Here is a 21,812-nt window from a genome sequence, read left to right on the forward strand (position 1 = left end):
CTTGGCCGAAAATTTTCAAAGTCCCATGCTGGCCAGAATTTTTTCAAAGTCTGCTGCCTGGCCGAAAATTTTCAAAGTCCCATGCTGGCCAGAATTTTTCAAAGTCTGAAGCCTGGCCGAAAATTTTCAAAGTCCCATGCTGGCCAGAATTTTTTCAAAGTCCCATGCTGGCCAGAATTTTTTCAAAGTCTGACGCCTGGCCGAAAATTTTCAAAGTCCCATGCTGGCCAGAAATTTTTTCTAAGTCCGACCCCTGGCTGAAAATTTTCAAAGTCCCATGCTAGCCAGAATTTTTTCTAAGTCCCATGCTGGCCAGAATTTTTTCTAAGTCCCATGCTGGCCAGAATTTTTTCTAAGTCTGACGCTTGGCCGAAAATTTTCAAAGTCCCATGCTGGCCAGAATTTTTTCAAAGTCTGCTGCCTGGCCGAAAATTTTCAAAGTCCCATGCTGGCCAGAATTTTTCAAAGTCTGAAGCCTGGCCGAAAATTTTCAAAGTCTCACGCCTGCCTGAAATATTTCTAAGTCCCATGCTGGCCAGAATTTTTTCAAAGTCTGACGCCTGGCCGAAAATTTTCAAAGTCCCATGCTGGCCAGAATTTTTTCTAAGCCTGACGCCTACCTGAAATATTTCAAAGTCCCATGCTGGCCAGAATTTTTTCTAAGTCTGAGGCCTACCTGAAATATTTCAAAGTCCCATGCTGGCCAGAATTTTTTCTAAGTCTGACGCCTACCTGAAATATTTCAAAGTCCCATGCTGGCCAGAATTTTTTCTAAGTCTGACGCCTGGCCGAAAATTTTCAAAGTCCCATGCTGGCCAGTATTTTTTCAAAGTCTGATGCCTGGCTGAAAATGTTCAAAGTCCCATGCAAGCCAGAATTTTTTCAAAGTCCCATGCTGGCCAGAATTTTTTCAAAGTCCCATGCTGGCCAGTATTTTTTCAAAGTCTGATGCCTGGCTGAAAATGTTCAAAGTCCCATGCAAGCCAGAATTTTTTCAAAGTCCCATGCTGGCCAGAATTTTTTCAAAGTCCCATGCTGGCCAGAATTTTTTCAAAGTCTGACGCCTGGCCGAAAATTTTCAAAGTCTGAGGCCTACCTGAAATATTTCAAAGTCCCATGCTGGCCAGAATTTTTTCTAAGTCTGATGCCTGGCTGAAAATTTTCAAAGTCCCATGCTAGCCAGAATTTTTTTCAAAGTCTGACGCCTGGCCGAAAATTTTCAAAGTCCCATGCTGGCCAGAATTTTTTCAAAGTCCCATGCTGGCCAGAATTATTTTCTAAGTCTGATGCCTGGCCGAAAATTTTCAAAGTCCCATGCTGGCCAGAATTTTTTCTAAGTCTGACGCCTGGCCGAAAATTTTCAAAGTCCCATGCTGGCCAGAAATTTTTTCTAAGTCCGACCCCTGGCTGAAAATTTTCAAAGTCCCATGCTAGCCAGAATTTTTTCTAAGTCCCATGCTGGCCAGAATTTTTTCTAAGTCTGACGCTTGGCCGAAAATTTTCAAAGTCCCATGCTGGCCAGAATTTTTTCAAAGTCTGCTGCCTGGCCGAAAATTTTCAAAGTCCCATGCTGGCCAGAATTTTTCAAAGTCTGAAGCCTGGCCGAAAATTTTCAAAGTCCCATGCTGGCCAGAATTTTTTCAAAGTCCCATGCTGGCCAGAATTTTTTCAAAGTCTGACGCCTGGCCGAAAATTTTCAAAGTCCCATGCTGGCCAGAAATTTTTTCTAAGTCCGACCCCTGGCTGAAAATTTTCAAAGTCCCATGCTAGCCAGAATTTTTTCTAAGTCCCATGCTGGCCAGAATTTTTTCTAAGTCCCATGCTGGCCAGAATTTTTTCTAAGTCTGACGCTTGGCCGAAAATTTTCAAAGTCCCATGCTGGCCAGAATTTTTTCAAAGTCTGCTGCCTGGCCGAAAATTTTCAAAGTCCCATGCTGGCCAGAATTTTTCAAAGTCTGAAGCCTGGCCGAAAATTTTCAAAGTCTCACGCCTGCCTGAAATATTTCTAAGTCCCATGCTGGCCAGAATTTTTTCAAAGTCTGACGCCTGGCCGAAAATTTTCAAAGTCCCATGCTGGCCAGAATTTTTTCTAAGCCTGACGCCTACCTGAAATATTTCAAAGTCCCATGCTGGCCAGAATTTTTTCTAAGTCTGAGGCCTACCTGAAATATTTCAAAGTCCCATGCTGGCCAGAATTTTTTCTAAGTCTGACGCCTACCTGAAATATTTCAAAGTCCCATGCTGGCCAGAATTTTTTCTAAGTCTGACGCCTGGCCGAAAATTTTCAAAGTCCCATGCTGGCCAGTATTTTTTCAAAGTCTGATGCCTGGCTGAAAATGTTCAAAGTCCCATGCAAGCCAGAATTTTTTCAAAGTCCCATGCTGGCCAGAATTTTTTCGAAGTCTGATGCCTGGCCGAAAATTTTCAAAGTCCCATGCTAGCCAGAATTTTTTCAAAGTCTGACGCCTGGCCGAAAATTTTCAAAGTCCCACATTTGTCTGAAAATTTTCAAAGTCCCATGCTGGCCAGAATTTTTTCTAAGTCCGACCCCTGGCTGAAAATTTTCAAAGTCCCATGCTAGCCAGAATTTTTTCTAAGTCCCATGCTGGCCAGAATTTTTTCTAAGTCTGATGCCTGGCTGAAAATTTTCAAAGTCCCATGCTGGCCAGAATTTTTTCTAAGTCCGACCCCTGGCTGAAAATTTTCAAAGTCCCATGCTGGCCAGAATTTTTTCTAAGTCTGATGCCTGGCTGAAAATTTACAAAGTCCCATGCTGTCCAGAATTTTTTCAAAGTCCCATGGTGGCCAGAATTTTTTCTAAGTCTGACGCCTGGCCGAAAATTTTCAAAGTCCCATGCTGGCCAGAATCTTTTCTAAGTCTGACGCCTGGCCGAAAATTTTCAAAGTCCCATGCAGGCCAGAATTTTTTCTAAGTCTGACGCCTGGCCGAAAATTTTCAAAGTCCCATGCTGTCCAGAATTTTTTCAAAGTCCCATGCTGGCCAGAATATTTTCTAAGTCTGACGCCTGCCTGAAATATTTTAAAGTCCCATGCAGGCCAGAATTTTTTCTAAGTCCCATGCTGGCCAGAATTTTTTCTAAGTCCCATGCTGGCCAGAATTTTTTCTAAGTCTGATGCCTGGCCGAAAATTTTCAAAGTCCCATGCTGTCCAGAATTTTTTCAAAGTCCCATGCAGGCCAGAATTTTTTCTAAGTCTGACGCCTGGCCGAAAATTTTCAAAGTCCCATGCAGGCCAGAATTTTTTCTAAGTCTGACGCCTGGCTGAAAATGTTCAAAGTCCCATGCTGGCCAGAATTTTTTCTAAGTCTGACGCCTGCCTGAAATATTTCAAAGTCCCATGCTGTCCAGAATTTTTTCAAAGTCCAATGCTGGCCAGAATTTTTTCTAAGTCTGACGCCTGGCCGAAAATTTTCAAAGTCCCATGCTGGCCAGAATTTTTTCTAAGTCCCATGCTGGCAAGAATTTTTTCAAAGTCCCATGCTGGCCAGAATTTTTTCAAAGTCCCATGCTGTCCAGAATTTTTTCTAAGTCTGACACCTGGCCGAAAATTTTCTAAGTCCCATGCTGTCCAGAATTTTTTCAAAGTCCCATGCTGGCCAGAATTTTTTCGAAGTCTGATGCCTGGCCGAAAATTTTCAAAGTCCCATGCTAGCCAGAATTTTTTCTAAGTCCCATGCTGGCCAGAATTTTTTCTAAGTCTGATGCCTGGCTGAAAATTTTCAAAGTCCCATGCTTGCCAGAATTTTTTCAAAGTCTGACGCCTGGCCGAAAATTTTCAAAGTCTGACGCCTACCTGAAATATTTCAAAGTCCCATGCTGGCCAGAGTTTTTTCTAAGTCTGACTCCTGGCCGAAACTTTTCAAAGTCCCATGCTGGCCAGTATTTTTTCAAAGTCTGATGCCTGGCTGAAAATTTTCAAAGTCCCATGCAAGCCAGAATTTTTTCAAAGTCCCATGCTGGCCAGAATTTTTCAAAGTCTGAAGCCTGGCCGAAAATTTTCAAAGTCTCACGCCTGCCTGAAATATTTCAAAGTCCCATGCTGGCCAGAATTTTTTTCAAAGTTTGACGCTTGGCCGAAAATTTTCAAAGTCCCATGCTGTCCAGAATTTTTTCTAAGTCCGACCCCTGGCTGAAAATTTTCAAAGTCCCATGCTGGCCAGAATTTTTTCTAAGTCTGATGCCTGGCTGAAAATTTACAAAGTCCCATGCTGTCCAGAATTTTTTCAAAGTCCCATGGTGGCCAGAATTTTTTCTAAGTCTGACGCCTGGCCGAAAATTTTCAAAGTCCCATGCTGGCCAGAATCTTTTCTAAGTCTGACGCCTGGCCGAAAATTTTCAAAGTCCCATGCAGGCCAGAATTTTTTCTAAGTCTGACGCCTGGCCGAAAATTTTCAAAGTCCCATGCTGTCCAGAATTTTTTCAAAGTCCCATGCTGGCCAGAATATTTTCTAAGTCTGACGCCTGCCTGAAATATTTTAAAGTCCCATGCAGGCCAGAATTTTTTCTAAGTCCCATGCTGGCCAGAATTTTTTCTAAGTCCCATGCTGGCCAGAATTTTTTCTAAGTCTGATGCCTGGCCGAAAATTTTCAAAGTCCCATGCTGTCCAGAATTTTTTCAAAGTCCCATGCAGGCCAGAATTTTTTCTAAGTCTGACGCCTGGCCGAAAATTTTCAAAGTCCCATGCAGGCCAGAATTTTTTCTAAGTCTGACGCCTGGCTGAAAATGTTCAAAGTCCCATGCTTGCCAGAATTTTTTCAAAGTCTGACGCCTGGCCGAAAATTTTCAAAGTCTGACGCCTACCTGAAATATTTCAAAGTCCCATGCTGGCCAGTATTTTTTCAAAGTCTGATGCCTGGCTGAAAATTTTCAAAGTCCCATGCAAGCCAGAATTTTTTCAAAGTCCCATGCTGGCCAGAATTTTTCAAAGTCTGAAGCCTGGCCGAAAATTTTCAAAGTCTCACGCCTGCCTGAAATATTTCAAAGTCCCATGCTGGCCAGAGTTTTTTCTAAGTCTGACGCCTGGCCGAAACTTTTCAAAGTCCCATGCTGGCCAGTATTTTTTCAAAGTCTGATGCCTGGCTGAAAATTTTCAAAGTCCCATGCAAGCCAGAATTTTTTCAAAGTCCCATGCTGGCCAGAATTTTTCAAAGTCTGAAGCCTGGCCGAAACTTTTCAAAGTCCCATGCTGGCCAGTATTTTTTCAAAGTCTGATGCCTGGCCGAAAATTTTCAAAGTCCCATGCTGTCCAGAATTTTTTCAAAGTCCCATGCAGGCCAGAATTTTTTCTAAGTCTGACGCCTGGCCGAAAATTTTCAAAGTCCCATGCAGGCCAGAATTTTTTCTAAGTCTGACGCCTGCCTGAAATATTTCAAAGTCCCATGCTGTCCAGAATTTTTTCAAAGTCCCATGCTGGCCAGAATTTTTTCTAAGTCTGACGCCTGGCCGAAAATTTTCAAAGTCCCATGCTGGCCAGAATTTTTTCTAAGTCCCATGCTGGCAAGAATTTTTTCAAAGTCCCATGCTGGCCAGAATTTTTTCAAAGTCCCATGCTGGCCAGAATTTTTTCTAAGTCTGACGCTTGGCCAAAAATTTTCAAAGTCCCATGCTGTCCAGAATTTTTTCTAAGTCTGACACCTGGCCGAAAATTTTCAAAGTCCCATGCTGTCCAGAATTTTTTCAAAGTCCCATGCTGGCCAGAATTTTTTCAAAGTCTGATGCCTGGCTGAAAATTTTCAAAGTCCCATGCTGGCCAGAATTTTTTCTAAGTCTGACGCCTGCCTGAAATATTTCAAAGTCCCATGCTGTCCAGAATTTTTTCAAAGTCCCATGGTGGCCAGAATTTTTCCTAAGTCTGACGCCTGGCCGAAAATTTTCAAAGTCCCATGCAGGCCAGAATTTTTTCTAAGTCTGACGCCTGGCCGAAAATTTTCAAAGTCCCATGCTGTCCAGAATTTTTTCAAAGTCCCATGCTGGCCAGAATATTTTCTAAGTCTGACGCCTGCCTGAAATATTTAAAAGTCCCATGCAGGCCAGAATTTTTTCTAAGTCCCATGCTGGCCAGAATTTTTTCAAAGTCCCATGCTGGCCAGAATTTTTTCTAAGTCTGACGCTTGGCCAAAAATTTTCAAAGTCCCATGCTGTCCAGAATTTTTTCAAAGTCCCATGCTGGCCAGAATTTTTTCTAAGTCTGACACCTGGCCGAAAATTTTCAAAGTCCCATGCAGGCCAGAATTTTTTCTAAGTCCCATGCTGGCCAGAATTTTTTCTAAGTCCCATGCTGGCCAGAATTTTTTCTAAGTCTGATGCCTGGCCGAAAATTTTCAAAGTCCCATGCTGTCCAGAATTTTTTCAAAGTCCCATGCAGGCCAGAATTTTTTCTAAGTCTGACGCCTGGCCGAAAATTTTCAAAGTCCCATGCAGGCCAGAATTTTTTCTAAGTCTGACGCCTGGCTGAAAATGTTCAAAGTCCCATGCTTGCCAGAATTTTTTCAAAGTCTGACGCCTGGCCGAAAATTTTCAAAGTCTGACGCCTACCTGAAATATTTCAAAGTCCCATGCTGGCCAGAGTTTTTTCTAAGTCTGACGCCTGGCCGAAACTTTTCAAAGTCCCATGCTGGCCAGTATTTTTTCAAAGTCTGATGCCTGGCTGAAAATTTTCAAAGTCCCATGCAAGCCAGAATTTTTTCAAAGTCCCATGCTGGCCAGAATTTTTCAAAGTCTGAAGCCTGGCCGAAAATTTTCAAAGTCTCACGCCTGCCTGAAATATTTCAAAGTCCCATGCTGGCCAGAGTTTTTTCTAAGTCTGACGCCTGGCCGAAACTTTTCAAAGTCCCATGCTGGCCAGTATTTTTTCAAAGTCTGATGCCTGGCTGAAAATTTTCAAAGTCCCATGCAAGCCAGAATTTTTTCAAAGTCCCATGCTGGCCAGAATTTTTCAAAGTCTGAAGCCTGGCCGAAACTTTTCAAAGTCCCATGCTGGCCAGTATTTTTTCAAAGTCTGATGCCTGGCCGAAAATTTTCAAAGTCCCATGCTGTCCAGAATTTTTTCAAAGTCCCATGCAGGCCAGAATTTTTTCTAAGTCTGACGCCTGGCCGAAAATTTTCAAAGTCCCATGCAGGCCAGAATTTTTTCTAAGTCTGACGCCTGCCTGAAATATTTCAAAGTCCCATGCTGTCCAGAATTTTTTCAAAGTCCCATGCTGGCCAGAATTTTTTCTAAGTCTGACGCCTGGCCGAAAATTTTCAAAGTCCCATGCTGGCCAGAATTTTTTCTAAGTCCCATGCTGGCAAGAATTTTTTCAAAGTCCCATGCTGGCCAGAATTTTTTCAAAGTCCCATGCTGGCCAGAATTTTTTCTAAGTCTGACGCTTGGCCAAAAATTTTCAAAGTCCCATGCTGTCCAGAATTTTTTCTAAGTCTGACACCTGGCCGAAAATTTTCAAAGTCCCATGCTGTCCAGAATTTTTTCAAAGTCCCATGCTGGCCAGAATTTTTTCAAAGTCTGATGCCTGGCTGAAAATTTTCAAAGTCCCATGCTGGCCAGAATTTTTTCTAAGTCTGACGCCTGCCTGAAATATTTCAAAGTCCCATGCTGTCCAGAATTTTTTCAAAGTCCCATGGTGGCCAGAATTTTTCCTAAGTCTGACGCCTGGCCGAAAATTTTCAAAGTCCCATGCAGGCCAGAATTTTTTCTAAGTCTGACGCCTGGCCGAAAATTTTCAAAGTCCCATGCTGTCCAGAATTTTTTCAAAGTCCCATGCTGGCCAGAATATTTTCTAAGTCTGACGCCTGCCTGAAATATTTAAAAGTCCCATGCAGGCCAGAATTTTTTCTAAGTCCCATGCTGGCCAGAATTTTTTCAAAGTCCCATGCTGGCCAGAATTTTTTCTAAGTCTGACGCTTGGCCAAAAATTTTCAAAGTCCCATGCTGTCCAGAATTTTTTCAAAGTCCCATGCTGGCCAGAATTTTTTCTAAGTCTGACACCTGGCCGAAAATTTTCAAAGTCCCATGCAGGCCAGAATTTTTTCTAAGTCTGACGCCTGGCCGAAAATTTTCAAAGTCCCATGCTGTCCAGAATTTTTTCAAAGTCCCATGCTGGCCAGAATATTTTCTAAGTCTGACGCCTGCCTGAAATATTTAAAAGTCCCATGCAGGCCAGAATTTTTTCTAAGTCCCATGCTGGCCAGAATTTTTTCAAAGTCCCATGCTGGCCAGAATTTTTTCTAAGTCTGACGCTTGGCCAAAAATTTTCAAAGTCCCATGCTGGCCAGAATTTTTTCTAAGTCTGATGCCTGGCCGAAAATTTTCAAAGTCCCATGCTGTCCAGAATTTTTTCAAAGTCCCATGCTGGCCAGAATTTTTTCTAAGTCCCATGCTGGCCAGAATTTTTTCAAAGTCTGACGCCTGCCTGAAATATTTCAAAGTCCCATGCTGTCCAGATTTTTTTCAAAGTCCCATGCTGGCCAGAATTTTTCCTAAGTCTGACGCCTGGCCGAAAATTTTCAAAGTCCCATGCAGGCCAGAATTTTTTCTAAGTCTGACGCCTGGCCGAAAATTTTCAAAGTCCCATGCTGTCCAGAATTTTTTCAAAGTCCCATGCTGGCCAGAATTTTTTCAAAGTCCCATGCTGGCCAGAATTTTTTCAAAGTCTGATGCCTGGCTGAAAATTTTCAAAGTCCCATGCTGGCCAGAATTTTTTCTAAGTCTGACGCCTGCCTGAAATATTTCAAAGTCCCATGCTGTCCAGAATTTTTTCAAAGTCCCATGCTGGCCAGAATTTTTTCTAAGTCTGACGCCTGGCCGAAAATTTTCAAAGTCCCATGCAGGCCAGAATTTTTTCTAAGTCTGACGCCTGGCCGAAAATTTTCAAAGTCCCATGCTGTCCAGAATTTTTTCAAAGTCCCATGGTGGCCAGAATTTTTCCTAAGTCTGACGCCTGGCCGAAAATTTTCAAAGTCCCATGCAGGCCAGAATTTTTTCTAAGTCTGACGCCTGGCCGAAAATTTTCAAAGTCCCATGCTGTCCAGAATTTTTTCAAAGTCCCATGCTGGCCAGAATATTTTCTAAGTCTGACGCCTGCCTGAAATATTTAAAAGTCCCATGCAGGCCAGAATTTTTTCTAAGTCCCATGCTGGCCAGAATTTTTTCAAAGTCCCATGCTGGCCAGAATTTTTTCTAAGTCTGACGCTTGGCCAAAAATTTTCAAAGTCCCATGCTGTCCAGAATTTTTTCTAAGTCCCATGCTGGCCAGAATTTTTTCTAAGTCTGATGCCTGGCTGAAAATTTTCAAAGTCCCATGCTGGCCAGAATTTTTTCTAAGTCTGATGCCTGGCCGAAAATTTTCAAAGTCCCATGCTGTCCAGAATTTTTTCAAAGTCCCATGCTGGCCAGAATTTTTTCTAAGTCCCATGCTGGCCAGAATTTTTTCAAAGTCTGACGCCTGCCTGAAATATTTCAAAGTCCCATGCTGTCCAGATTTTTTTCAAAGTCCCATGCTGGCCAGAATTTTTTCTAAGTCTGACGCCTGGCCGAAAATTTTCAAAGTCCCATGCAGGCCAGAATTTTTTCTAAGTCTGACGCCTGGCCGAAAATTTTCAAAGTCCCATGCTGTCCAGAATTTTTTCAAAGTCCCATGCTGTCCAGAATTTTTTCAAAGTCCCATGCAGGCCAGAATTTTTTCTAAGTCTGACGCCTGGCCGAAAAATTTTCAAAGTCCCATGCTGTCCAGAATTTTTTCAAAGTCTGACGCCTGCCTGAAATATTTCAAAGTCCCATGCTGTCCAGATTTTTTTCAAAGTCCCATGCTGGCCAGAATTTTTTCTAAGTCTGACGCCTGGCCGAAAATTTTCAAAGTCCCATGCAGGCCAGAATTTTTTCTAAGTCTGACGCCTGGCCGAAAATTTTCAAAGTCCCATGCTGTCCAGAATTTTTTCAAAGTCTCATGCTGGCCAGAATATTTTCTAAGTCCCATGCTGGCAAGAATTTTTTCAAAGTCCCATGCTGGCCAGAATTTTTTCTAAGTCTGACGCTTGGCCAAAAATTTTCAAAGTCCCATGCTGTCCAGAATTTTTTCTAAGTCTGACACCTGGCCGAAAATTTTCAAAGTCCCATGCTGTCCAGAATTTTTTCTAAGTCTGATGCCTGGCTGAAAATTTTCAAAGTCCCATGCTGTCCAGAATTTTTTCAAAGTCCCATGCTGGCCAGAATTTTTTCAAAGTCTGATGCCTGGCTGAAAATTTTCAAAGTCCCATGCTGGCCAGAATTTTTTCTAAGTCTGACGCCTGCCTGAAATATTTCAAAGTCCCATGCTGTCCAGAATTTTTTCAAAGTCCCATGCTGGCCAGAATTTTTTCTAAGTCTGACGCCTGGCCGAAAATTTTCAAAGTCCCATGCAGGCCAGAATTTTTTCTAAGTCTGACGCCTGGCCGAAAATTTTCAAAGTCCCATGCTGGCCAGAATTTTTTCTAAGTCTGATGCCTGGCTGAAAATTTACAAAGTCCCATGCTGTCCAGAATTTTTTCAAAGTCCCATGGTGGCCAGAATTTTTCCTAAGTCTGACGCCTGGCCGAAAATTTTCAAAGTCCCATGCAGGCCAGAATTTTTTCTAAGTCTGACGCCTGGCCGAAAATTTTCAAAGTCCCATGCTGTCCAGAATTTTTTCAAAGTCCCATGCTGGCCAGAATTTTTTCAAAGTCCCATGCTGGCCAGAATTTTTTCAAAGTCTGATGCCTGGCTGAAAATTTTCAAAGTCCCATGCTGGCCAGAATTTTTTCTAAGTCTGACGCCTGCCTGAAATATTTCAAAGTCCCATGCTGTCCAGAATTTTTTCAAAGTCCCATGCTGGCCAGAATTTTTTCTAAGTCTGACGCCTGGCCGAAAATTTTCAAAGTCCCATGCAGGCCAGAATTTTTTCTAAGTCTGACGCCTGGCCGAAAATTTTCAAAGTCCCATGCTGTCCAGAATTTTTTCAAAGTCCCATGGTGGCCAGAATTTTTCCTAAGTCTGACGCCTGGCCGAAAATTTTCAAAGTCCCATGCTGTCCAGAATTTTTTCAAAGTCCCATGCTGGCCAGAATTTTTTCTAAGTCTGACGCTTGGCCAAAAATTTTCAAAGTCCCATGCTGTCCAGAATTTTTTCTAAGTCTGACGCTTGGCCAAAAATTTTCAAAGTCCCATGCTGTCCAGAATTTTTTCTAAGTCTGATGCCTGGCTGAAAATTTTCAAAGTCCCATGCTGGCCAGAATTTTTTCTAAGTCTGATGCCTGGCCGAAAATTTTCAAAGTCCCATGCTGTCCAGAATTTTTTCAAAGTCCCATGCTGGCCAGAATTTTTTCCAAGTCCCATGCTGGCCAGAATTTTTTCAAAGTCTGACGCCTGCCTGAAATATTTCAAAGTCCCATGCTGTCCAGAATTTTTTCAAAGTCCCATGCTGTCCAGATTTTTTTCAAAGTCCCATGCTGGCCAGAATTTTTTCTAAGTCTCACGCCTGCCTGAAATATTTCAAAGTCCCATGCTGGCCAGAATTTTTTCTAAGTCTGATGCCTGGCTGAAAATTTTCAAAGTCCCATGCTAGCCAGAATTTTTTTCAAAGTCTGACGCCTGGCCGAAAATTTTCAAAGTCCCATGCTGGCCAGAATTTTTTCAAAGTCCCATGCTGGCCAGAATTATTTTCTAAGTCTGATGCCTGGCTGAAAATTTTCAAAGTCCCATGCTGGCCAGAATTTTTTCTAAATCCCATGCTGGCCAGAATTTTTTTCAAAGTCTCACGCCTGCCTGAAATATTTCAAAGTCCCATGCTGGCCAGAATTTTTTCAAAGTCTGACGCCTGGCCGAAAATTTTCAAAGTCCCATGCTGGCCAGAATTTTTTCTAAGACCCATGCTGGCCAGAATTTTTTCAAAGTCTGATGCCTGGCTGAAAATTTTCAAAGTCCCATGCTGGCCAGAATTTTTTCTAAGTCCGACGCCTGGCTGAAAATTTTCAAAGTCCCATGCTGGCCAGAATTTTTTCTAAGACCCATGCTGGGCAGAATTTTTTCAAAGTCTGACGCCTGGCCGAAAATTTTCAAAGTCCCATGCTGGCCAGAATTATTTTCAAAGTCTGATGCCTGGCCGAAAATTTTCAAAGTCTCACACCTGCCTGAAATATTTCAAAGTCCCATGCTCTTCAGAATTTTTTCAAAGTCTGATGCCTGGCCGAAAATTTTCAAAGTCCCATGCTGGCCAGAATTTTTTCTAAGCCTGACGCCTACCTGAAATATTTCAAAGTCCCATGCTGGCCAGAATTTTTCAAAGTCTGAAGCCTGGCCGAAAATTTTCAAAGTCTCACGCCTGCCTGAAATATTTCAAAGTCCCATGCTAGCCAGAATTTTTTTCAAAGTCTGACGCCTGGCCGAAAATTTTCAAAGTCCCATGCTGGCCAGAATTTTTTCAAAGTCCCATGCTGGCCAGAATTTTTTCAAAGTCTGACGCCTGGCCGAAAATTTTCAAAGTCCCATGCTGGCCAGAATTTTTTCTAAGTCTGATGCCTGGCCGAAAATTTTCAAAGTCCCATGCTGTCCAGAATTTTTTCAAAGTCCCATGCTGGCCAGAATTTTTTATAAGTCTGATGCCTGGCTGAAAATTTACAGTCCCATGCTGGCCAGAATTTTTTCAAAGTCCCATGCTGGCCAGAATTTTTTCAAAGTCCCATGCTGGCCAGAATTTTTTCTAAGTCTGACGCCTGGCCGAAAATTTTCAAAGTCCCATGCTGTCCAGAATTTTTTCTAAGTCTGATGCCTGGCTGAAAATTTTCAAAGTCCCATGCTGGCCAGAATTTTTTCTAAGTCTGATGCCTGGCCGAAAATTTTCAAAGTCCCATGCTGTCCAGAATTTTTTCAAAGTCCCATGCTGGCCAGAATTTTTTCTAAGTCTGATGCCTGGCTGAAAATTTACAGTCCCATGCTGGCCAGAATTTTTTCAAAGTCCCATGCTGGCCAGAATTTTTTCAAAGTCCCATGCTGGCCAGAATTTTTTCTAAGTCTGATGCCTGGCCGAAAATTTTCAAAGTCCCATGCTGTCCAGAATTTTTTCAAAGTCCCATGCTGGCCATAATTTTTTCTAAGTCTGATGCCTGGCTGAAAATTTTCAAAGTCCCATGCTGGCCAGAATTTTTTCTAAATCCCATGCTGGCCAGAATTTTTTTCAAAGTCTGACGCCTGGCCGAAAATTTTCAAAGTCTCACGCCTGCCTGAAATATTTCAAAGTCCCATGCTGGCCAGAATTTTTTCAAAGTCTGACGCCTGGCCGAAAATTTTCAAAGTCCCATGCTGGCCAGAATTTTTTCTAAGACCCATGCTGGCCAGAATTTTTTCAAAGTCTGATGCCTGGCTGAAAATTTTCAAAGTCCCATGCTGGCCAGAATTTTTTCTAAGTCCGACGCCTGGCTGAAAATTTTCAAAGTCCCATGCTGGCCAGAATTTTTTCTAAGACCCATGCTGGGCAGAATTTTTTCAAAGTCTGACGCCTGGCCGAAAATTTTCAAAGTCCCATGCTGGCCAGAATTATTTTCAAAGTCTGATGCCTGGCCGAAAATTTTCAAAGTCTGACACCTACCTGAAATATTTCAAAGTCCCATGCTGGCCAGAATTATTTTCAAAGTCTGATGCCTGGCCGAAAATTTTCAAAGTCCCATGCTGGCCAGAATTATTTTCTAAGTCTGACGCCTACCTGAAATATTTCAATGTCCCATGCTGGCCAGAATTTTTTCTAAGTCTGACGCCTGGCAGAAAATTTTCAAAGTCTCACACCTGCCTGAAATATTTCAAAGTCCCATGCTCTTCAGAATTTTTTCAAAGTCTGACGCCTGGCCGAAAATTTTCAAAGTCCCATGCTGTCCAGAATTTTTTCAAAGTCTGACGCCTGCCTGAAATATTTCAAAGTCCCATGCTGTCCAGATTTTTTTCAAAGTCCCATGCTGGCCAGAATTTTTTCTAAGTCTGACGCCTGGCCGAAAATTTTCAAAGTCCCATGCAGGCCAGAATTTTTTCTAAGTCTGACGCCTGGCCGAAAATTTTCAAAGTCCCATGCTGTCCAGAATTTTTTCAAAGTCCCATGCTGGCCAGAATATTTTCTAAGTCCCATGCTGGCCAGAATTTTTTCAAAGTCCCATGCTGGCCAGAATTTTTTCTAAGTCTGACGCTTGGCCAAAAATTTTCAAAGTCCCATGCTGTCCAGAATTTTTTCTAAGTCTGACACCTGGCCGAAAATTTTCAAAGTCCCATGCTGTCCAGAATTTTTTCAAAGTCCCATGCTGGCCAGAATTTTTTCTAAGTCTGATGCCTGGCTGAAAATTTTCAAAGTCCCATGCTGGCCAGAATTTTTTCAAAGTCTGATGCCTGGCTGAAAATTTTCAAAGTCCCATGCTGGCCAGAATTTTTTCAAAGTCCCATGCTGGCCAGAATTTTTTCTAAGTCTGATGCCTGGCCGAAAATTTTCAAAGTCCCATGCAGGCCAGAATTTTTTCTAAGTCTGACTCCTGGCCGAAAATTTTCAAAGTCCCATGCTGGCCAGAATTTTTTCTAAGTCTGGCGCCTGGCTGAAAATTTTCAAAGTCCCATGCTGGCCAGAATTTTTTCTAAGTCTGACGCCTGCCTGAAATATTTCAAAGTCCCATGCAGGCCAGAATTTTTTCTAAGTCTGACGCCTGGCCGAAAATTTTCAAAGTCCCATGCTGGCCAGAATTTTTTCTAAGTCCCATGCAGGCCAGAATTTTTTCTAAGTCTGACGCCTGGCCGAAAATTTTCAAAGTCCCATGCTGGCCAGAATTTTTTCAAAGTCCCATGCTGGCCAGAATTTTTTCTAAGTCTGACGCTTGGCCAAAAATTTTCAAAGTCCCATGCTGGCCAGAATATTTTCAAAGTCCCATGCTGGCCAGAATTTTTTCTAAGTCTGACGCCTGGCCGAAAATTTTCAAAGTCCCATGCTGTCCAGAATTTTTTCGAAGTCTGACGCCTGCCTGAAATATTTCAAAGTCCCATGATGTGCAGATTTTTTTCAAAGTCCCATGCTGGCCAGAATTTTTTCTAAGTCTGACGCCTGGCCGAAAATTTTCAAAGTCCCATGCAGGCCAGAATTTTTTCTAAGTCTGACGCCTGGCCGAAAATTTTCAAAGTCCCATGCTGTCCAGAATTTTTTCAAAGTCCCATGCTGGCCAGAATATTTTCTAAGTCTGACGCTTGGCCAAAAATTTTCAAAGTCCCATGCTGTCCAGAATTTTTTCTAAGTCTGACACCTGGCCGAAAATTTTCAAAGTCCCATGCTGTCCAGAATTTTTTCAAAGTCCCATGCTGGCCAGAATTTTTTCTAAGTCTGATGCCTGGCTGAAAATTTTCAAAGTCCCATGCTGGCCAGAATTTTTTCAAAGTCCCATGCTGGCCAGAATTTTTTCAAAGTCTGATGCCTGGCTGAAAATTTTCAAAGTCCCATGCTGGCCAGAATTTTTTCAAAGTCCCATGCTGGCCAGAATTTTTTCTAAGTCTGATGCCTGCCTGAAATATTTCAAAGTCCCATGCAGGCCAGAATTTTTTCCAAGTCTGACGCCTGGCCGAAAATTTTCAAAGTCCCATGCAGGCCAGAATTTTTTCTAAGTCTGACTCCTGGCCGAAAATTTTCAAAGTCCCATGCTGGCCAGAATTTTTTCTAAGTCTGGCGCCTGGCTGAAAATTTTCAAAGTCCCATGCTGGCCAGAATTTTTTCTAAGTCTGACGCCTGCCTGAAATATTTCAAAGTCCCATGCAGGCCAGAATTTTTTCTAAGTCTGACGCCTGGCCGAAAATTTTCAAAGTCCCATGCTGGCCAGAATTTTTTCTAAGTCCCATGCTGGCCAGAATTTTTTCTAAGTCTGATGCCTGGCTGAAAATTTTCAAAGTCCCATGCTGGCCAGAATTTTTTCTAAGTCTGATGCCTGGCCGAAAATTTTCAAAGTCCCATGCAGGCCAGAATTTTTTCTAAGTCTGACTCCTGGCCGAAAATTTTCAAAGTCCCATGCTGGCCAGAATTTTTTCTAAGTCCCATGCTGGCCAGAATTTTTTCAAAGTCCCATGCAGGCCAGAATTTTTTCTAAGTCTGACGCCTGGCCGAAAATTTTCAAAGTCCCATGCAGGCCAGAATTTTTTCTAAGTCTGACTCCTGGCCGAAAATTTTCAAAGTCCCATGCTGTCCAGAATTTTTTCAAAGTCCCATGCTGGCCAGAATTTTTTCAAAGTCCCATGCTGGCCAGAATTTTTTCTAAGTCTGATGCCTGGCCGAAAATTTTCAAAGTCCCATGCAGGCCAGAATTTTTTCTAAGTCTGACGCCTGGCCGAAAATTTTCAAAGTCCCATGCAGGCCAGAATTTTTTCTAAGTCTGACGCCTGGCCGAAAATTTTCAAAGTCCCATGCAGGCCAGAATTTTTTCTAAGTCTGACTCCTGGCCGAAAATTTTCAAAGTCCCATGCTGGCCAGAATTTTTTCTAAGTCTGGCGCCTGCCTGAAATATTTCAAAGTCCCATGCTGTCCAGATTTTTTTCAAAGTCCCATGCTGGCCAGAATTTTTTCTAAGTCTGACGCCTGGCCGAAAATTTTCAAAGTCCCATGCTGTCCAGAATTTTTTCAAAGTCCCATGCTGGCCAGAATTTTTTCTAAGTCTGACGCCTGGCAGAAAATTTTCAAAGTCCCATGCTGGCCAGAATTTTTTTCAAAGTCTGACGCCTGGCCGAAAATTTTCAAAGTCTCACACCTGCCTGAAATATTTCAAAGTCCCATGCTCTTCAGAATTTTTTCTAAGTCTGACGCCTGCCTGAAATATTTTAAAGTCCCATGCAGGCCAGAATTTTTTCTAAGTCCCATGCTGGCCAGAATTTTTTCTAAGTCTGATGCCTGGCCGAAAATTTTCAAAGTCCCATGCAGGCCAGAATTTTTTCTAAGTCTGACACCTGGCCGAAAATTTTCAAAGTCCCATGCTGTCCAGAATTTTTTCTAAGTCTGATGCCTGGCTGAAAATTTTCAAAGTCCCATGCTGTCCAGAATTTTTTCAAAGTCCCATGCTGGCCAGAATTTTTTCAAAGTCTGATGCCTGGCTGAAAATTTTCAAAGTCCCATGCTGGCCAGAATTTTTTCTAAGTCTGACGCCTGCCTGAAATATTTCAAAGTCCCATGCTGTCCAGAATTTTTTCAAAGTCCCATGCTGGCCAGAATTTTTTCTAAGTCTGACGCCTGGCCGAAAATTTTCAAAGTCCCATGCAGGCCAGAATTTTTTCTAAGTCTGACGCCTGGCCGAAAATTTTCAAAGTCCCATGCTGGCCAGAATTTTTTCTAAGTCTGATGCCTGGCTGAAAATTTACAAAGTCCCATGCTGTCCAGAATTTTTTCAAAGTCCCATGGTGGCCAGAATTTTTCCTAAGTCTGACGCCTGGCCGAAAATTTTCAAAGTCCCATGCAGGCCAGAATTTTTTCTAAGTCTGACGCCTGGCCGAAAATTTTCAAAGTCCCATGCTGTCCAGAATTTTTTCAAAGTCCCATGCTGGCCAGAATTTTTTCAAAGTCCCATGCTGGCCAGAATTTTTTCAAAGTCTGATGCCTGGCTGAAAATTTTCAAAGTCCCATGCTGGCCAGAATTTTTTCTAAGTCTGACGCCTGCCTGAAATATTTCAAAGTCCCATGCTGTCCAGAATTTTTTCAAAGTCCCATGCTGGCCAGAATTTTTTCTAAGTCTGACGCCTGGCCGAAAATTTTCAAAGTCCCATGCAGGCCAGAATTTTTTCTAAGTCTGACGCCTGGCCGAAAATTTTCAAAGTCCCATGCTGTCCAGAATTTTTTCAAAGTCCCATGGTGGCCAGAATTTTTCCTAAGTCTGACGCCTGGCCGAAAATTTTCAAATTCCCATGCTGTCCAGAATTTTTTCAAAGTCCCATGCTGGCCAGAATTTTTTCTAAGTCTGACGCTTGGCCAAAAATTTTCAAAGTCCCATGCTGTCCAGAATTTTTTCTAAGTCCCATGCTGTCCAGAATTTTTTCTAAGTCCCATGCTGGCCAGAATTTTTTCAAAGTCTGACGCCTGGCCGAAAATTTTCAAAGTCCCATGCTGTCCAGAATTTTTTCAAAGTCCCATGCTGGCCAGAATTTTTTCTAAGTCTGACGCTTGGCCAAAAATTTTCAAAGTCCCATGCTGTCCAGAATTTTTTCTAAGTCTGATGCCTGGCTGAAAATTTTCAAAGTCCCATGCTGGCCAGAATTTTTTCTAAGTCTGACGCCTGCCTGAAATATTTCAAAGTCCCATGCTGTCCAGAATTTTTTCAAAGTCCCATGCTGTCCAGATTTTTTTCAAAGTCCCATGCTGGCCAGAATTTTTTCTAAGTCTCACGCCTGCCTGAAATATTTCAAAGTCCCATGCTGGCCAGAATTTTTTCTAAGTCTGATGCCTGGCTGAAAATTTTCAAAGTCCCATGCTAGCCAGAATTTTTTTCAAAGTCTGACGCCTGGCCGAAAATTTTCAAAGTCCCATGCTGGCCAGAATTTTTTCAAAGTCCCATGCTGGCCAGAATTATTTTCTAAGTCTGATGCCTGGCCGAAAATTTTCAAAGTCCCATGCTGGCCAGAATTTTTTCTAAGTCTGACGCCTGGCCGAAAATTTTCAAAGTCCCACGCCTGTCTGAAAATTTTCAAAGTCCCACACTTGTCTGAAAATTTTCAAAGTCCCATGCTAGCCAGAATTTTTTTCAAAGTCTGACGCCTGGCCGAAAATTTTCAAAGTCCCATGCTGGCCAGAATTTTTTCAAAGTCCCATGCTGGCCAGAATTTTTTCTAAGTCTGACGCCTGGCCGAAAATTTTCAAAGTCCCATGCTGGCCAGAAATTTTTTCTAAGTCCGACCCCTGGCTGAAAATTTTCAAAGTCCCATGCTAGCCAGAATTTTTTCTAAGTCCCATGCTGGCCAGAATTTTTTCTAAGTCTGACGCTTGGCCGAAAATTTTCAAAGTCCCATGCTGGCCAGAATTTTTTCAAAGTCTGCTGCCTGGCCGAAAATTTTCAAAGTCCCATGCTGGCCAGAATTTTTCAAAGTCTGAAGCCTGGCCGAAAATTTTCAAAGTCTCACGCCTGCCTGAAATATTTCAAAGTCCCATGCTAGCCAGAATTTTTTTCAAAGTCTGACGCCTGGCCGAAAATTTTCAAAGTCCCATGCTGGCCAGAATTTTTTCAAAGTCCCATGCTGGCCAGAATTTTTTCAAAGTCTGACGCCTGGCCGAAAATTTTCAAAGTCCCATGCTGGCCAGAATTTTTTCTAAGTCTGATGCCTGGCCGAAAATTTTCAAAGTCCCATGCTGTCCAGAATTTTTTCAAAGTCCCATGCTGGCCAGAATTTTTTATAAGTCTGATGCCTGGCTGAAAATTTACAGTCCCATGCTGGCCAGAATTTTTTCAAAGTCCCATGCTGGCCAGAATTTTTTCAAAGTCCCATGCTGGCCAGAATTTTTTCTAAGTCTGACGCCTGGCCGAAAATTTTCAAAGTCCCATGCTGTCCAGAATTTTTTCTAAGTCTGATGCCTGGCTGAAAATTTTCAAAGTCCCATGCTGGCCAGAATTTTTTCTAAGTCTGATGCCTGGCCGAAAATTTTCAAAGTCCCATGCTGTCCAGAATTTTTCAAAGTCCCATGCTGGCCAGAATTTTTTCTAAGTCTGATGCCTGGCTGAAAATTTACAGTCCCATGCTGGCCAGAATTTTTTCAAAGTCCCATGCTGGCCAGAATTTTTTCAAAGTCCCATGCTGGCCAGAATTTTTTCTAAGTCTGATGCCTGGCCGAAAATTTTCAAAGTCCCATGCTGTCCAGAATTTTTTCAAAGTCCCATGCTGGCCATAATTTTTTCTAAGTCTGATGCCTGGCTGAAAATTTTCAAAGTCCCATGCTGGCCAGAATTTTTTCTAAATCCCATGCTGGCCAGAATTTTTTTCAAAGTCTGACGCCTGGCCGAAAATTTTCAAAGTCCCATGCTGGCCAGAATTTTTTCTAAGACCCATGCTGGCCAGAATTTTTTCAAAGTCTGATGCCTGGCTGAAAATTTTCAAAGTCCCATGCTGGCCAGAATTTTTTCTAAGTCCGACGCCTGGCTGAAAATTTTCAAAGTCCCATGCTGGCCAGAATTTTTTCAAAGTCTGACGCCTGGCCGAAAATTTTCAAAGTCCCATGCTGGCCAGAATTATTTTCAAAGTCTGATGCCTGGCCGAAAATTTTCAAAGTCTGACACCTACCTGAAATATTTCAAAGTCCCATGCTGGCCAGAATTATTTTCAAAGTCTGATGCCTGGCCGAAAATTTTCAAAGTCCCATGCTGGCCAGAATTATTTTCTAAGTCTGACGCCTACCTGAAATATTTCAATGTCCCATGCTGGCCAGAATTTTTTCTAAGTCTGACGCCTGGCAGAAAATTTTCAAAGTCTCACACCTGCCTGAAATATTTCAAAGTCCCATGCTCTTCAGAATTTTTTCAAAGTCTGACGCCTGGCCGAAAATTTTCAAAGTCCCATGCTGGCCAGAATTTTTTCTAAGCCTGACGCCTACCTGAAATATTTCAAAGTCCCATGCTGGCCAGAATTTTTTCTAAGTCCGACGCCTGGCTGAAAATTTTCAAAGTCCCATGCTGGCCAGAATTTTTTCTAAGTCTGATGCCTGGCCGAAAATTTTCAAAGTCCCATGCTGTCCAGAATTTTTTCAAAGTCCCATGCTGTCCAGAATTTTTTCAAAGTCCCATGCTGTCCAGAATTTTTTCAAAGTCTGACGCCTGCCTGAAATATTTCAAAGTCCCATGCTGTCCAGATTTTTTTCAAAGTCCCATGCTGGCCAGAATTTTTTCTAAGTCTGACGCCTGGCCGAAAATTTTCAAAGTCCCATGCAGGCCAGAATTTTTTCTAAGTCTGACGCCTGGCCGAAAATTTTCAAAGTCCCATGCTGTCCAGAATTTTTTCAAAGTCCCATGCTGGCCAGAATATTTTCTAAGTCCCATGCTGGCCAGAATTTTTTCAAAGTCCCATGCTGGCCAGAATTTTTTCTAAGTCTGACGCTTGGCCAAAAATTTTCAAAGTCCCATGCTGTCCAGAATTTTTTCTAAGTCTGACACCTGGCCGAAAATTTTCAAAGTCCCATGCTGTCCAGAATTTTTTCAAAGTCCCATGCTGGCCAGAATTTTTTCTAAGTCTGATGCCTGGCTGAAAATTTTCAAAGTCCCATGCTGGCCAGAATTTTTTCAAAGTCCCATGCTGGCCAGAATTTTTTCAAAGTCTGATGCCTGGCTGAAAATTTTCAAAGTCCCATGCTGGCCAGAATTTTTTCAAAGTCCCATGCTGGCCAGAATTTTTTCTAAGTCTGATGCCTGGCCGAAAATTTTCAAAGTCCCATGCAGGCCAGAATTTTTTCTAAGTCTGACTCCTGGCCGAAAATTTTCAAAGTCCCATGCTGGCCAGAATTTTTTCTAAGTCTGGCGCCTGGCTGAAAATTTTCAAAGTCCCATGCTGGCCAGAATTTTTTCTAAGTCTGACGCCTGCCTGAAATATTTCAAAGTCCCATGCAGGCCAGAATTTTTTCTAAGTCCCATGCAGGCCAGAATTTTTTCTAAGTCTGACGCCTGGCCGAAAATTTTCAAAGTCCCATGCTGGCCAGAATTTTTTCAAAGTCCCATGCTGGCCAGAATTTTTTCTAAGTCTGACGCTTGGCCAAAAATTTTCAAAGTCCCATGCTGTCCAGAATTTTTTCGAAGTCTGACGCCTGCCTGAAATATTTCAAAGT

Source organism: Festucalex cinctus, chromosome 2 (genome assembly GCF_051991245.1).
Source record: "Festucalex cinctus isolate MCC-2025b chromosome 2, RoL_Fcin_1.0, whole genome shotgun sequence".
In the NCBI taxonomy this organism is placed as follows: domain Eukaryota; kingdom Metazoa; phylum Chordata; class Actinopteri; order Syngnathiformes; family Syngnathidae; genus Festucalex; species Festucalex cinctus.